A 17,783-nucleotide genomic window follows, 5' to 3' on the forward strand; every position below is an offset into this window, starting at 1 on the left:
TTCTCAAATGCTTTCTGTATCATTTATTGCATCGTATACATTTTATGCATCTCATTTCTTTCTAAACTCATGGTGGTAGATACTCTAATATTCTTTGCATCCTTGAAATCCTCTAGGTTTTTAAGATGATGGACAAGTGAATGGATAAATGGTCAAGTAGTTCAAAGCTTTAGATTGGCGATATTAAGGTAGTGTGAGGTGAGATGCCCGCCCCAACTCCAACACACAAAGATTATGAATTCAAAAGCATGAATAAAAAAATTTTTTGAGATAATTTTTGAATGGAGGGACGAGTGCAAGTTCATAGCTCTGGCATTTGCATCTGGAGTTAGGTTACACAGTAACAGAACCACGTTAATTTCATGCTGGGGAAGGCTGAACTATGCAGATGATTTACAAAGAGGTCTATGGTACTTCATGGTTCGAGGTTAGGAAACTACAGATGACACAGGTTTTGGTGGGATTTTGTTTTGTTTTTGGTGATGGGAGGAAGGACGGTTCTCTTAATGCGCCCAAGAGACTTCCACCCGAGGGTGCGTGTCAACCCAGGGGCAGCAGGGGGCGGGAGAAGCTCAACTCTGGGGCTCGCGTCCCTCTTCACGTGACGCGTCCCTCTCTTTGCATCTCAGGCCCTGCTTCCGGCCTGGGCGTCACCCGGAAGTGGGGGGAGTGAGGAAAGGACGGGTAAAGGCCGCAGGCCCGGGCGGCGGTGGGTGGAGGAAGAGAAGCCGTGGGAGTGCCGCCGCCGCCGCCGCCGCCGCCGCCGCCGCCGCCGCCGCTGCCGCTGTCCTCGACGCCGCCGCCGCCCCCCCACGCCACCACTCCTGTGTCTTCTCCGTGTGTGTGAGATTGGAACCTGCGCGTGGATTTGCCGCTGCCACGGGCTGCGTAGCTCGTGAGGTTTAACCGTAGGAAAGAAAAACCAGGTAAGTCCTATATAGGCTTCCTGTTGTCCCCTTCTACCGGAGATGTGTTCTGCACTGTCAGCCTCTACTACCGAGTGTAGCGGGGTCATTTTAATCAGGGGCAGTCTCCAAACTCTCACTTCTTCACAACTCTGGTATTTACCACACTTGTGTTTTACCTTCCCAGCAGGGGATAATGGAGGGGAGATTGAGCCTGACCCGTGTCACTTTTCTTGTACCCTTCTGGGAAAGTGTCCTGATCATCCAATGGCCTATGTTATCTAATTAGTTGAAGGTACAAGAAGGTCCGTGCCCGGTATTGGAAATCATATGGACTGATGACCATTAATGAAATGATGTAAAAAAAAATTTTTTTTTTCTTCTTGCTTTCTCTTGGAGCATAAGCTAAACTGAGAGAACACTCTTGTCTCCATTTCATTTTGTTCATTCTGCCCCAGTCCCAGTAAAGTTTTTCTCTATCCCTGTGGTATCTGTATCTCTGACACTTTGCTGTAGACGTTGAGGTTTTCCTAAGCACCAACGACTCTTTCATTTCACAAGTTCGTATTTTTAGCATCTGATTTTTGTTTTATAGTCTGTTCATCTGCAGTAATATGGTTTTGTATTGAATCTTAATGTGTGCAGGACATTGAATAGGGTGATACTGAGGTGTGGGGGTGGTAGGGGATATACACAAGAAACAGGACAGAGTCCCTGGCCTCAAATGAGTTTGCAATCAAGTTAGTTGAGTTCACTTATGAAGACAGTGGGTTCTAGCAGCCCCACTAATTGAATAGACTGCTTATCTCATCCTTTTTATTTATTAATTTTTAAAAAGATTTAATTTATTTATTTGAGAGAGAGGGAGATTGAGCAAACGTGCAAGCAGGGAGAGGAGTAAAGGGAGAGGGACAAGCAGATTCCGTGCTGGGTGCAGAGCCAGCCGGAGGTGGGGCTCCATTTGCGACCCTGAGATCCTGACCTGAGCCGAAATCAAGAGTCCACCGCTTAACCGAGTGAGCCACCCAGGTGCCCCTCTCATCCTTTTTAAAGGGTATTTTGAACTGAGATTTTATTTTTAAAACTTTCTTGTGTCTACATTCATGATATGAGAGGGTGTTTTTTGACTAGAGGGTCTCACAATGTCGTAGGAAAGACAGATACACACCCTTTCAATCTCAGTAACATTATATATTAGAGAAAGTGTTATCAGAGTTCAGGGAAGGGAGCATTTGAGGTGGGCCTTGAAAATGGATAGGATTTAACTTTGCAGGAATGGAGGTAGGGGAGGGCAGCCCACATAGAGGAAAAAATATGAGCAAAGGCTTGGGGGCCTGGAAAGATGCAGGACAAGCAACAACACACTGTACATCAACATCCCTATTTCTAACACAGCCACAGCCTCTAAGATATTACTATTAAAGGAAAAAAAATACAGAATATAAAACTGGTAAGCTTACAACCATATCCAGCTACCCTCCAGCCGACAAAAAAGTTTATATATAGAAAAAATACATGAGATGACAACAACAGTGTTAATGTATGAGATTTAATTCTGATGTAAACTCAAATTTAAAAGAGAAAAAATAAAGCTTGCTATATATTTTTTAATTTAAGCTTTTATTTTAATTCCAGTTAGTTAACATACAGTAGTATATTAGTTTCAGGTGTACAATATAGTGATCCAGCACTTCCATACATCATCAAGACAAGTGCACTCCTTAATCCCCCTTGTCTATTTACCCCATCCCCTCACCTCCTCCCCTCTGGTTAGGATCAGTTCTCTATAATTAAGAGTCTGTTTCTTCATTTGTCTCTCTTTTTTCCTTTTATTTTTTTAAAGATTTTATTTATTTATTTGACAGAGAGACAGTGAGAGAGGGAACACACACAAGCAGGGGGAGTGGGAGAGGGAGAAGCAGGCCTCCCGCTGAGCAGGGAGCCCGATGTGGGGCTCCATCACAGGACCCTGGATCATGACCTGAGCCAAAGGCAGACGCTTAACGACTGAGCCACCCAGTTGCCCCTATTTTTTTCCTTTTAAATCTTGCTATATTTGAATTCTGATTGATTATTATAACTTAAATGTAATTTGGAATCAATTTTTAAATTGCTGGGAATGAATAACATCATTGTCTGAAGCCAGAAGCTGTTACAGAATTTCCTCAAGGAATTTCTGCATTTCCTTTTCTCCTCCAAATTGATTTCTCTACTAGTCGTCTTAACCTGATAGAAACTATTCTTTTCCAATCTTAGTCTTAGAAAAATCTTGATTCTTGGCCTCTAGGTAGGGTTAGATTAAACACTAATCCCTCCAAAGAATAGGTTAACATCTCTGATCTCTAATGCAGAAGGTTGTTTTTCTTTGAAAAATGCATGGAGAGGTAGTAGAATTTATTTGAAAATGGGAGGGAGTGATGAGCAAAAATAACCCCAACTAACACACTACAATCTTTACTTCTGTGAGGACTTTAAGGCAACACATTCCTCATTATAGTTTCTTTTATCTATATATTTAAAAATACTTGACAAACTTTAATCAAGACTTTTGACACATCCCAGTGAGTGAAAATAATGTTTATTTGCCAGTTGGGAAATTAAATTGTGAGGAAAGATTTGTCTGAGGTGATACAGGCCCTGGAACAGGTGAGAATATTTGGGAATTTTGTCTTAAAATTCCCTCTACTCATCTTTGTTAAAGGTTTTACAGAGTTTTGTTTTTATTTTATTTATTTATTTATTTATTTTTTAAAGATTTTTATTTATTTATTTGACAGAGAGAGAGATAGCGAGAGCAGGAACACAAGCAGGGGGAGTGGGAGAGGGAGAAGCAGGCTTCCCACGGAGCAGGGAGCCCGATGTGGGACTCGATCCCAGGATCCTGGGATCATGACCTGAGCCGAAGGCAGACGCTTAACGACTGAGCCACCCAGGCGCCCCAGAGTTTTGTTTTTAAACGGTGATCTTTCTTAGGACATAAATCAAATTGTGGATGGAGGGGGGAGGTGGGCGGGAGAGACAGGCAACAGGCCTATTTTGGTTCAATTTACCATCCCAGCGATCATGATTTTTACTTATAAATCTCAGTCTTCAGGTTGATTTAATGTGATATAACTTGCTTACTTACTTGCTGAAGTAGTATGGCAAGAAAATTACCACAATACTTTTAGAATGTGTTTCATTAAAGTGAAAGGGTAGGATGTTTCTGGTTTCATAAATATGTTCCTAGTTTCTCCAGCACTGTTAGAAAATTGAAGTGATTTTCTTATCTTTGTGGGATTAAATGTGTGGGATATTGGTAGATTACACTAGTTTTCACAGATATTTCTTTCCTTGAAGGAAATGAGGATAAAATATCCCCATTTTGAGCCAGTTAGTTGCACTTTGTTTTATGTTTTCTGTCCACATTTAGAATTACACAGCTATGTTTTTTAAAACCTCTTTCTACTCTATAATTCTCTAGTGCAGAAGTTCAATTTTTCAGACCTATATTCAGGAGTACATTTTTGTAATTTAATAATTGAAATTAATGGATTATTTCACATCTTAGGGAAATTATTTTAATTTGGCCATTTAATCTTAGTTGATTTTGTTTTGTTTTAAAAATGTTTTTTGTTTTATGCTGTTGTAATTGCTGGTGATCCTGCTTGTGCATTTGATATCCCAGCCAGAGATTGGGAGGGAATAATACTGGAATTACTTCCCTCCTCTACTCTGACCTGCAAGTTTGCAGGGCATTGTATATTTCTGGAATTATGAAGAAGATGGTTTTTGCTCTCTTGAGTGTTCACCTGAAGACCTGAAAAACTGTCATCAGAGATATAAGAACAGAATGAAAGAATTCCACAATGAAGAGCCCTTTGAAGAAAATTTGCAGGACTGTTTAGGATAAAATTGCAGCTGAATTCCAGTGTCATGAGGATATTTAAGAGCTGATCCTTGAGCTAACAAAAGGTTACAAAGAGCTTGGTTGTAAAGGAGTTCCAAGTGTTACCTCTTTTGTTGATCCTTGCACTTACAATGGTAAGAAAAAAAGGTATCTATTTTTTGGTGATAATAAGATTTTTTGCTCTAAGAATTCTAATTGAGTTATTAAATCAATCAGTAATAATGCTATTAAGGGGTGCCTGGGTGGCTCACTTGGTTAAATGTCCAACTCTTTTTTTTTTTTTACTCCCCAAGGAGCTGGGAGCCCGATGTGGGGCTTGATCCCAGGACCCTGGGATCATGACCTGAGCCGAAGTCAGTCGCTTCACCAACAGAGCCACCCAGGTGCCCCTAAACGTCCAACTCTTGATCTCAGCTCAGGTCTTGATCTCAGGGTTGTGAGTTCAAGTCTTGTGTTGGGCTCCATGCCCAGCATGGAGCCTATTACAAAAAAAAAAAAGAAAGATTAACAACCTAACAGAAAAATGGAAAAATAGAAAAAAATAAAATAATAAGGCTATTAATATAAAGTATATTGTATTGATTAATAAATATATTATTAAAACATTACTATTAATATTAAATTATCTGTATACAACCAGTTTTGTTTTGGCCAGTAAATTCTTTTTCTCTTCCTTTTACTATGCCATTTCTCCATTATTTCTAAATATCAGTTTTTAGTTCAGACTTATAGCCACAATATCTTGGTATTAATTTTTTTAAGAAATTTTATTTATTTGTTAGAGAGATTGAGAGAACAAATGGGAGGATGGTCAGAGGGAGAAGTGGACTCCCTGTGAAGCAGGGAGCCTGACTTGGGAATCATCCTAGGACCCTGGGATCATGACCTGAGCCGAAGGCAGACGCTTAACTGAGCCACCCAGGCACCCTTGGTATTAATTTCTAATCACACGTGTAAGTGGGTTTTTATGTATTAGCAATCAAATTGTCTCCAAGTATTGTCCATCTAAATCAAAGTGTTTTATCTGGCTCCTCTGTTTCTAGCTAGGTGCTAGTAGGATGAATTTTAGTAGCCTTAAATTCATTGTATGATGATGGAAAAAAGAATAATTTATTTAGTGCAGTATATTATTTGACCTTGAATTTAGGGTATGATTAGGATTGCATAAGAGTGTGTCCACGGTGTTTATTACAAAAATAACCCACAATTGCCTGTTTCTTAACTTTAGGGGAAGTGTTAAGTCATGGGATCTTGAATCTTTTTTTCTTTTTTTTGGGTGCATGTAAATGAAGGAGACTAGAACTGATCCTTCCTCTGGTATGAAAAAATAAATCTGGTACTTTGTCTATAGTTTGCACTTTGGTAGGAGTTGACATATTCTTTCATAGGGCCAAATTTTATTTCTAGACCTAGCAAGTGGCTAAGCTGAGATTTATTTATTTATTTATTTATTTATTTTTTTTAAAGATTTTATTTATTTATTTGAGAGAGAGAATGAGAGACAGAGAGCACGAGAGGGAAGAGGGTCAGAGGGAGAAGCAGACCCCCCGCTGAGCAGGGAGCCCGATGTGGGACTCGATCCCGGGACTCCAGGATCATGACCTGAGCCGAAGGCAGTCGCTTAACCAACTGAGCCACCCAGGCGCCCCTAAGCTGAGATTTAAAGCCAGTCAGTCTGGTTTTAGAATCTGTGTTACCTTACTTAAAGGAACTGTATTTTTTTTAAAGTACATAGGCATTTGAGCAAAATTAGCTCTATTGGAATTAAGTTCCTCGTTTGTCCTAAAGGGGAAAATACTCATTAATCTTCTTTGAAAGTATGAATGGGCAAATAGATTTGATGATTAAAAAATTAAAGTATTGGTAGCTCAAAATTTCCTTGGTACATTCAAACTAAATTCATAAGTAAGGACTCATAGTTTTGTTTTTAGCTGATTACATTATTTAAAGATATGCTAAAAGACCTAATGTTTAAAATGGTGTTAGTCTTATTTTGTTTGTATTTTCTAAGTCTCCCAGGAAGAGAAAAGAAATGATCTGTGTATTTCTATCTTTTTTTGTAAAAGAAAGAATGTTTATTCAAAAAAAGAAAAAATGTTTATTCAATACATATATTTCAGACATTAGGTAAATACAAAACGACTTAACAGTACCTACCTTAGAGGGTTATCAATGAGTTAATACATGTGATGAAGCCCTAAGAGCAGTGCCTGGCAGATAGTGAACACACAATAAAATTTAGTTACCATTATTCTTTTAAAAATTATTTACTGTAAAAGTAATGTTAGCAACCCATATAATAAAATTATAAATTATAGTTTTGCAGTACTATAAATCGGGTGGGCTGTAGGAGGAATATACTAATCACTCAGTACCTGCAAGCAATATTTGGTTTCCAAATTACAGCACAGAAAATGGAAAACTCAGATTGGGAGGGCACAGTAGCCTACATTACACCTACAGTATGCTAACATCCCATCTCAAAACTCATTTTGACAGCTAGCAAGTCAGATCACCCTAATGTACCTACTCTTTCTGCTTCAGCACTGAGAAAACTCAGTCTGCTTGTATAATTAGTGAGCTGCAGACTCTGGGCCATTGAGCATTTCTCGATTATTTCTCTAATTGCCAAATACTGAAACATACTTTTGAATGATTTCTGAAATATAAAATATAGGCAGAGGGAAAGGCTTTATGTAGGTCTGACCTACTCTGCAAAATAGCTGCATTCGTACAAAGTTGTATGTAAGTCAGGTTTTTATAAATTACATCAGCATGCCAATGAATACATGTTTATTGTGTGCTTGTTGTATATCTAGTGTTTATGTGGGTTCTGTAAGATATGCAAAGAAGCATAAGGCATATGCTGCAATGTCTAACCAGAGAAATAAATCTAATACCAAACAATTGCAGAGAAATTAGGTACTCAGCTATGATGCTGATTCCAAGGGTATTCAGAATTCAGAAAGAAAGTGGGTATGAGTATTTGACATGTTTTTCATGGAGGAGGTGGGTTCATTTACTAACTCAGCAATTATTTGAGTAGCTACCATTTGCAAGGTACTGGGGATATGATTGTGTATATAACAGATATGGTCCTGCTTTTCTGGACTTTACAGATGAGTGAGGTGACAGGATTTAAATATGTGGAAGAGAGCATTCCAGGTGAGAGGATGAGTCTAAACAAAATCATAGAAAGAAATGGCAAGCATAGACTATATGGCAGTGAGGGTACTTGCCTGATTGTAGTAAAGATTTTATGTTGGGGAAGAATATTGAAAGGGATAGATGAGGGCCATCTTTTGAATGCTTTGAGTAGCTATTTCAGTCTGTGGAAAGTGGTGTGGGATTAAGCCCTTGACCTGTAGGATCTGACCCCATCTCCAGGTAGAGTAACTCAGAATTGAGTTAAATTGTAAGACATCTAGCTGGTGTCACAGAGAATTGCTTGGTAGGGGAAAACTGCCACATATCTGGTGCCAGAAGTGTTGTGAGTGTGGTAGTAGTATGAGAGTTAAGGAGAAACATGAAAAGGAAGACTGGGTTTTTCTGATACAGCCATCTTTTGAATGTTTTGAGCAGCTGTTTAATATATGGTAAATTCCTTGGATACCGTGTTTTGGAGAGAGCATGCATGGGCTTTGGAGTCATAGGCCTCGATTTGATCCCATTTTCATTCTAATTTGTTCCCTGAGTTTAGAATTTTTTCTTCTTGAGAGAATGAGAGAGAGAGAGCTCGCACGTGAGGGACAGGGCAGAGGGAGAGGGAGAGAGAAAGAATCTTAAGCAGGCTCGCATGCGGGACTCAGTCTCATGACCCTGAGATCATGACCTGAGCCAAAATCAAGAGTCCGACGCTTAACTGACTGAGTCACTCAGGTGCCCCCCGAGTTTAGAATTTTGTATTAAGTTTTCTTAGTGACACAACTATGTAAGCAATAAAATGATATTTACACAGAGCAGCTGGGATCAGTAACCCTAGTAGCACCAAGTAGCACTAGAGAGCAATGTGTACATGAAGTGCCAGTGGGAAGTCCAAGAAGTCAGAAGTAGAAGGAGGTTAGGCAAGGAAAGAGAAAGAAATGCATTCTGTGATGGTTGGTAGAATGCCATCAGAAATATCTTCAAGCAAAATAGAGTACATTTGCCTAGCCTTTGTTTTCAGTTGTTTTTTTATGAATAGTGTGTTTCCTTTGTTCAAATATGAGGAAAAGAAACTTAACTGCAGTTATTTGACTCGGCCACTTGAAGACTTCCAGTGGTCATTTTAGGTTTTGTTCTACATTTGAAGCATCTGGTCAGTTTCAGGTTATCTTCTATATTTGAAGCATCTGACTATACCATTGTGTCCTAGTTTTGTATTTTATTTACCTAATCACAACTTGGTCAAAAGCTTATATAGTGAGTTTTGTTTATAATCTGTGTTAGTATTCTCTCAAGGCATGAGTGGATTGCCAAATGAATACCTGTTATGACCTGCCTTTTGTTTCTTGTTACCTTTGGATTTAATGTAAGTACGATCATGTTCTAAGAAGGTTTAACAGTATTATTCTGGCACTTTCTAGAATTTTTTTTCCACTAGATAAGTAGAAATGATCACACAAGACCATTTTTGTCTCATCCCAATCCTTTATTAGGGTGATCTCCAACCTAATCATATGGAGGACCTTCTTTTGCTTGCTTTTTTTTTTTAAAGTAGGCTCCACGCCCAACGTGGGGCTTGAACTCACAACCTTGAGATCAAGAGTCATGTGCTCTACCGACTGAGCCAGCCAGGTGCCCCTGGAGGACCTTCTTTTAATCTGAGTCTTGAGATCAGGGCAGATACAGTCATTGTAGTTCCTGAGAAGTAGTTGCTGGCTGTACTGTTCTCGCTTTCACTCTGGGAATGTTAGCTGGGATAGCTGGGATGTGTGGCAGAAAGGGGATATAGCAGAGTGGAGAAAACATTATGGGAAACCATCTTGGAGCTCCATGAAGCAAGGTTTCTGGACCTGCCAGTAGATCCTGATCTGCAGGTTGGAGACTTCTACTTTATTTCATCTAGGGCTGTTGTCTTACACAACTCCAGAGGGCAGCAGTCACATTGTTAGTCTATAAATATTATAATTATATATATAAGTCTATAAATGTTATGATGTGCAGTTATACAATATGGCCATCCTGAAACCTACCCAAACCACTTCTCTTTCTAGCCCCTTTCTCTTCTCAGTACCTACACCATTCAGCAGCCATGGTAGTCCCAAGTTCATCACTTGAATCTCACTTCCCACTTAAGGCTCTTTTGTATTACAACAGATGAAATTTAGATCTTTGAGGATTTTAAGGAGTTCTATCAGTTTTCTTACTCTATTTAAGTGTACTCATCGGTAAAATGATGATGATACCTGCCCTAATTCATAGGTTGTTAAGAGTATCAAGTGAAATAGTATATGTGAAAGCACTTTATAAATTATAGAGAGCTATGCAAATGTAGGATAATATTCTTTCTTGATGTGTTGTCGTGTAGTGGAAAGAGTACTGACTTTGAGACAGGAATCTAGAATTTAAGTTCCAGTTCTGCTATTAACAAACTGTACTTTGGACAAATTATTTTGTGTTTCTGGGCCTTTGTTTCTTTATCTATAAAAGGAAACTAATAATGTCACTCCTCTCTACCTAGAAACCCAAGAGTTATTTTTTTCCTCACCCCACATTCAGTCAGTCACCAAGTCTGTTGTCTAGTTTTTTTTTTTTTTTTTTTTTTAAGTAAGCTCTACACTCAACGTGGGATTGAATTTACAATCCTGAGGTCAAGAGTCACATGCTGTACTAACTGAGCCAGCCAGGCACCCCTCTTGTCTAGTTCTTGATATTTCTCAGAATTTCTCCCTCCTCTCTATCTCCATTTAGTCCCTAATCATTTCCCTTCTGGGCTATACCCTTTAAAAAATTATGGTAGGGGCACCAGGGTGGCACAGTGGGTTAAGCATCAGTCTCTTGGTTCCAGCTCAGGTCGTGTTCTCAGGGGTTGTGAGATCCAGCCCCACTTCAGGCTCCTCGGGCTCCTCCGCTCCTCGCTCAGTGGGGGTCTGCTTGTCCCTGTCCCTCTCCCTCTGCTTCTTCCCCCCCCCCTCAAAAATAAAAGCACAGACTCTGGATCAGACTTACTGGGCTCAGATTTCAATTGTGTCACTTACTAGCTGTGTGACCTTGGGACATTCCTTAACCTTTCTCTGTCTCAATTTCATCATCTGTAAAATGGAGATTAAAAATTAGTACCTATTCCATTAAGTTGTGAAGATTAAAATACTAAAAAATATTAGGTATTATTATATATTATTATTTACTGACAAAAATTTTCATTATAAGTGTTGAATGAAAAGAAGCATGTCATAAAACATAGTACATAATTTTTATTAAAAATGTGTGTGTTTAGGGGCACCTGGGTGGCTCAGTTGTTAGGTGTCTGCCTTCGGCTAGGGTCATGATCCCGGGGTCCTGGGATCAAGCCCCACATTGGGTTCCCTGCTCAGCGGGAAGCCTGCTTCTCCCTCTCCCACTCCCGCTGCTTGTGTTCCCTCTCTCGCTGTGTCTCTCGCTTTCAGATAAATAAAATCTTTAAAAAATGTGTGTGTTTATACATATACACGCATAAAATAATCTCCTAAACTTACACACACACACACACCCCTACCTCAAAATATTCATTTAGTTATCTCTTGGTAATGGACTGATGTGTTGTTTTTAAAAATTTTTTTTAAATATTTATTTATTTGAGAGAGAGAGAGAGTGAGAGAGAGAGAAAGAGAGTGAGCATGAGAGGGGTGAGGGGCAGAGGGAGAAGCAGACTCCTCACTGAGCAGGGAGCCCAATGTGATGTGGGGCTCAATCCTGGGACTCCGGGATCATGACCTGAGCGGAAGGCAGATGCTCAACCAACTGAGCCACCCAGGTGTCCCTGATTTGTTGCTTATTATTTTATTTGCTTATCTATGTTTTCTATTTTTCTCCAGTAGATGTTTATTCCTTATATATTAAAGGAAAAAAAGACACAAAGCATCTCTTCTGTGAAGTCTTCACTGAACTGCCTTCCTTCATCCTTTAGATCACCAGTATAACATGCATTGCTGAACTCCTTGAAGGCAGAGCCTATGTCATATTCATTCACCTTTGTATCCCCAGTCAGGCCTAGCACAGAATCTAGAAGATACTAGGAACTTGGCAATATTAGTAAACTGCGCATCAGAGAGATCAGTTTGCTGAAAGTCACACAGCTACTAAGGGGCAGAATTTGTTTTTTTTAAAGATTTTATTTATTTTGACAGAGAGCACAAGTAGGGGGAGAGCAGGCAGAGGGAGAGGGAGAAGCAGGCTCCCCGCTGAGCAGGGAGCCCGACGTGGGGCTTGATCCCAGGACTCCGGGATCACAAACCGAGCTGAAGGCAGCCGCTCAACCAACTGAGCCACCCAGGCGCCCCAATAAATCTGGGAGGAAGAGGAAGAGGAAGAGGAGAAGGAAGAGAAGCAGCACTCAGAGGGAGAGGGCTAAGGGGCAGAATTTGGATTCTAATCCAAGTCTGTCTGGTGCCAATGATGTTCTCTTTAATGTATACCAAATTAACGAACTGCTTAATGAATATAGTTGCTGTCTCTAATGAAATAATTTATGAAGCACTCCTTTGTAAACAGAAATGTGCTGTGTGAATGTAAGGATATGTTATTGTTGTTTCTTTTGTGATATTCTATTCCCACCTGCACTCTCAGTTCTGACTGGGCAAACCTGCTTTCCTGCTCCCACACACAATTTTTCCTCTCTCTATTCCACTGGCATTTTATTTCCTTTTGTCTTTTTATATTGTTCTTGCTCTACCCACTTTTTATGAACTTGGTTTAAATTATGATATGAAGCTTTTCAGGTTAATCCATCCATTTCCATCAAACTCATTATTGTGCATGCATGTTGAAGAGACTGATTTGCAAGTATCTGGCCAGGTATAATTTGTTTTACACCAAAGTATGGCAGTATCATCTTTGAAAATAGATACTTAAACTTTCCCTAATTTGATCTGTTTACCTTTCTCTGTGCTATGTCCAACTTTAATTTCCTACATTCATAGCCATGACTTTTTCAAAAGGAGGTATTGCTTTTAACTGAAAGATGTTAGTAAGTTTAGTCTGTATCTCACTTATTTCTGGTGTGTGTGTGTGTGTGTGTGTGCGTGTGTGTACATGAACACTTCATTAAAAGTAGAAAAAAAGTCAGGTAAGGCAGGAGAAGAGGCACTTTGATAATTTGTTTCAAAGACCCAAGAGAATATACTAAGCTGAAAATTAGAATTTAGTTATAGCTTGACTTCCTACAGCTTTTTCGGAATTAAAAAATTGAACCCACTTTAAAGCAAACTAACTGAAGGGAAGCATCCTCTTTGTGAAAATTGCATGTCTGAAATTGGGGAGGGGGAAGCTCCCTTGTAGGTAAAGCATGTTTTTTACTCTACCAAAACCAACTTTCTAAGGATCTCAGCCTATTTTTGAGCCTTAGTTTTGTAAGATGACAAAGTTCATCCTAGTGCTTTCTTTTTTTTTTTTTTTTTAAAGATTTTATTTATTTATTTGACAGAAAGATAGAGAGAACAAGTAGGCAGAGAGGCAGGCAGAGGGAGAGGGAGAAGCAGGCTCCCCGCCGAGCGGGGAGCCCGATGCAGGGCTCGATCCCAGGACCCTGGGATCATGACCTGAGCTGAAGGCAGCCGCTTAACCAACTGAGCCACCCAGGCGCCCCTATCCTAGTGCTTTCTAAGAGAGCACAGAACCCCAGAACGGAGGAATGAATTCTGAAAAAAAAACAAAAAACAAAAAACTTCCTGCAAATCATAATGAATTTGTATCTTAAATTCCAAAAATAGTAAATGTTGGCTGTCTTTATTTCTGTTCAACAAATGTGCATTGAATTCAAATTAATCTTTTTTCCCAGCAATTCAGTGGATTTGATATAACTAATTCAGTGGATTTGATTAGCCATCAGTATTAGGGCTTCTGCTGCTTGTGATAACAAAGCACTTGAGGGGTACCTGGCTGGCTCAGGTTCATGAGTTCAAGCCCAATGTTGGGCGTGGAGCCTACTTAACAAACAAAAAAACAAGCACTTGAAACTTCCCAGTTAAAAACTCTAAAGGATATGGAATGATGTAGGCCTTCTCTGAATTCATTCTCATTCATCTATATAAAGAATACTTGGCTTAACAGTTGGTTTTGACAATTTGGAATTGCTATTCCCTTTTTAAAAACTGAATTCCCCATACATTCCTAGTACATTTTTCATCCTTATCTGTTCTTTTTTTTGTAATTTTTAAAAAGATTTTATGTATTTATTTGACAGAGCACAAGCAGGGGGAGTGGCAGGCAAAGGGAGAGGGAGAAGCAGGCCCCCAGCTAAGCAGGGAGCCCAACCCCAGGACCCCGGGATCATGACCCGAGCCAAAGGCAAACGCTTAACCTACAGAGCCACCCAGGCACCCCAATCCTTATCTGTTCTGATGGTGATTGAACTTTGAACAGGAGAGGATGTTATCAGATTTTCACCTTCGTAACCGAAGTGCATAAAACAGGACATTAAAGGAATTGAGGGTGTGGGTGGGGATATAGATCTGGACTGTATTTACAGAGTGTCTGCTTACTTCATGCTGAAAATTGGATCTTGGTTTGATAAAAAGAAAATTTATGAAAAATATAGATGTTAGAAGTAGTCAAAGTATTCTGAAAAATAGATACATATATTAAGTTATTTTTAGGTTTTAGTCATAGCATACAAATATTTCATCTCTAAGAATTAAGACAAAATAGTTTTTCTGCCAGTATTTTAACTGCTTTTTTTCTAAGTCTTGGAAAGATTGATTATATTCTTACCTGATAGGGAAGATACTTTTGCATAATCAGCAAGATGAGTCACTAAGATATACCACATATACTGAATATTACAATTTCCTCCAATACAAGTCAAATGTTAGTGTACATGGGGTTGGTGGTATAAATCTACCTGATATCTTTTGGGTTTGGCTGATTTAATAGTATTAATGAAGCCAAAGTTACAGATCTCATCTCTGTGTGTACTTGTCTTCTGGTGTCATTAGCTATACCTGTAACTCTGCTGCACAGTTTTCTGAATGCAGTTTGTTAGTTAAGAGGGAGATTAGCTCAGGGAAGAGATAGGTCAGTAAAATAGCCATCATCAATTCCCATACTTTTTTTTTTTCCTCCTGATAGGAGGATCTGTAATATCTAAAGGTGTTTGTAATTTCAAACACATCATACATATTTTCACTTACCAGTGGAGGCTGCACTTAGAAATTTATTCCTTTGGACTTCTAGAATATTCTGCTCGTGTCTCTGTGGTTTCAACTCTAGATCCCTTTTGCCTTTATTCCAGACTATTTGCCTTAAAAAATTTCATGGTCTAGGAGCACTTGGTGGCTCAGTCGATTATGTGTCTGCCTTCAGTTCAGGTCATGATCTCGGGATCCTGGGATCAAGACCGTGTCAGGCTCCCTGCTCAACGGGGAGTCTGCTTCTCCTTCTCCCTCTGCTCAACCCCTGCTCATGTGCTCTTGCTCTCTCTCTCTCAAACAAATAAATAAACTCTTTTAAACAAAACAAAACAAAAACAAAAAACTTCATGGTCTCAGAGAACCAAGGAAAGCCTTGGCTCACTATATACATTTGTAGAAAGTAATAGGGCTTTTTTTTCCATCTCCATAAAGTGATCTCAACAAATGTCTCTAGAGTTATAGATCTACAGTTTTGGACTTGAAACCAGGGGTTTAATAGGGTTTAATGGGGTTTAATAGGCTCATCTATGTTGAGTAGAGAAGTTTTAAGTGAGCCTCTGGGGATCCCATGAAATTGAGCCTCCAGTGCAGTCCAGGGTCTTTTGTGATCTATAGTACCTTTTACTAAGCATCAGTGAGGAATGAGGGATTTCACAGAAGTGAATTTTCCAGATAACTGAAATCTACCCTTTAAATTTTAGTCATTCAGAGGTCTTAAATATGTCTTGGTCCAGTCCCTTATCAATGTATGGATCCTCCAAAGGTATCCTTGAAATACATTGACTTTTTCTAAAATAAAAATACTTTTTTTTCTTATTAGAAAATTAGTAAATGGGTTAATGCAAAAACAAATCTAGGCAATATTTAGATATCTCTCCTTCCTGGGTTTTGTTTTTTCTTTATAACATTTATCGCTACTTGATTTTATCTATTACTTTGTTGGCTTACTGTCCATCTCCCTCATGAGAATGTAAGCCCCATGAGAGTGTGCACTGTGTCTGTGTTCTTCATTGCTGTATCACCAGCATCTGGAATAGTACTTGAAACATAGTAGGAATTTAATAAATATTTGCTGACTAAATGAATGAAGAAAGTAAAAATTACCCTAATTCCATCATCCAGGTATTAGCCATTGTTAAGATTATGATATAAATTCTTCCAAAAGTGGGGCACCTGGGTGGCTCAGTCGGTTAAGCATCTCCCTTTGGCTCAGGTCATGATCCCAGGGTTCTGGGATTGAGCCCCGTATCAGGCTCCCTGTTCAGCAGGGAGTCTGCTTCTCCTCCCTCTGCCCCTCCCCCCTGCTCATGTTCTCTCCCTCCCTCCCTCCCTCTCTCTCTCTCTCAAATAAATAAATAAATAAATAAATATCTTAAAAAACCAAATTCTTCCAAAAGTATTTTTCTCTCACATATATCTTCTGTATAATAATGTGTAAAATATTTTTACAAAAGTAGGACTACAGTCTACAGTTAGCCTTTGTAGCCTCTATTTTTTTTACTTAACTCATCATGGATGTCTTTTGGTGTCATTAAGTATACAACTATGTGTTTTTAATAGATGTATGATAATTTATTTGACCAATTCCATATTGATATTTAGGTTGGTTCCAGTTTTTCAATCATATGAACGATGTTGTGATCAGCATCTTAGCCAAACATTTTATACAGTTGTCTGTACTTTTCCCTTTTCTGGATATATTCTTAGAAGTGGAATTTCTGTGTTAAAAGGGCATGCATATTTTCAGGCTTTTGATAAATATTGCCAAATTTTTTTTTGTTTTTAAAAGATTTTATTTATTTGACAGAGAGAGAGACAGTGAGAGAGGGAACACAAGCAGGGGAGTGGGAGAGGGAGAAGCAGGCTTCCCACTGAGCAGGGAGCCTGATGTGGGGCTCGAACCCAGGACCCTGGGATCATGACCTGAGCTGAAGGCAGACGCTTAACGACTGAGCCACCCAGGCGCCCCACCAAATTGTTTTTTAGAATCCCTGTAGGGTTTTAGTTTGTATTCCCATCGATGAAAACCTGGCATGAGTTCGTTCACTTATTATTGTTGAGGACAGGCATCACTTACCCCATCACTGCCTCCATGGGGCAGACAAGTCTTTTCCAGAGCTGGAAATGTGAATATAAGTGTCCACTGGCATCTTGATTTCCTAATTGGAACTCACTGTGCATTTCTCCATAAGAATCAGTGCTAAAATACTATTAATATATAATCTAGCTTCATTATTGCCAAGAAACTTCTGAAGACCAGTCTGTGAACCTAGCCGTCATGTATACTGTTCTTTCTATGAGAAAACACTATTCATCTTCAAAATCAACTGAGAAACAATGGTATAAGGAACCCATTTTTTTGTTAAAAATAGCTTTATTAAGGTATAATTTTACATGCCATAAAATTCACCTATTGTCTATGTATAGTTCAATTATATTTATACAGTTGTGCAATTATTACCATAATCCAGTATCAGGGTCAATTTTTGTTTTCTCAGTCCATCTTTTTTGTATGGCAAAGGAGAACTTACTCTTTGAAAGGCCTCTTCACTGAAAGTTGGTGGAGTTGAACTCTAAAATTACCTATAAAATTATTTTCTAGTCTAATGATCTGAGTCTATCTCTTCAATTTGACATATGCATCTTTCTAGCACAAAATGGATTTTATTTTTTTTCTTGTTT

The 17,783-nt window shown here is 39.0% G+C and overlaps 1 long non-coding RNA gene across 2 annotated transcripts in view; it reads left to right on the forward strand.

The window, feature by feature from the left end:
- The first annotated feature begins 230 nt into the window (after nt 1-230).
- The window catches only part of LOC145717823 (uncharacterized), a 26,839-nt gene continuing 9,286 nt past the window's right edge, over nt 231-17,783 (forward strand). For both annotated transcript variants that reach the window (XR_014141271.1, XR_014141272.1), the window contains exon 1: nt 231-926. This is a non-coding gene — a long non-coding RNA (uncharacterized LOC145717823). The remainder of the gene's footprint in view (nt 927-17,783) is intronic.

The sequence above is a fragment of the Leptonychotes weddellii genome, chromosome X (genome assembly GCF_054177405.1).
Source record: "Leptonychotes weddellii isolate Sample4059 chromosome X, ASM5417740v2, whole genome shotgun sequence".
Classification (NCBI taxonomy): domain Eukaryota; kingdom Metazoa; phylum Chordata; class Mammalia; order Carnivora; family Phocidae; genus Leptonychotes; species Leptonychotes weddellii.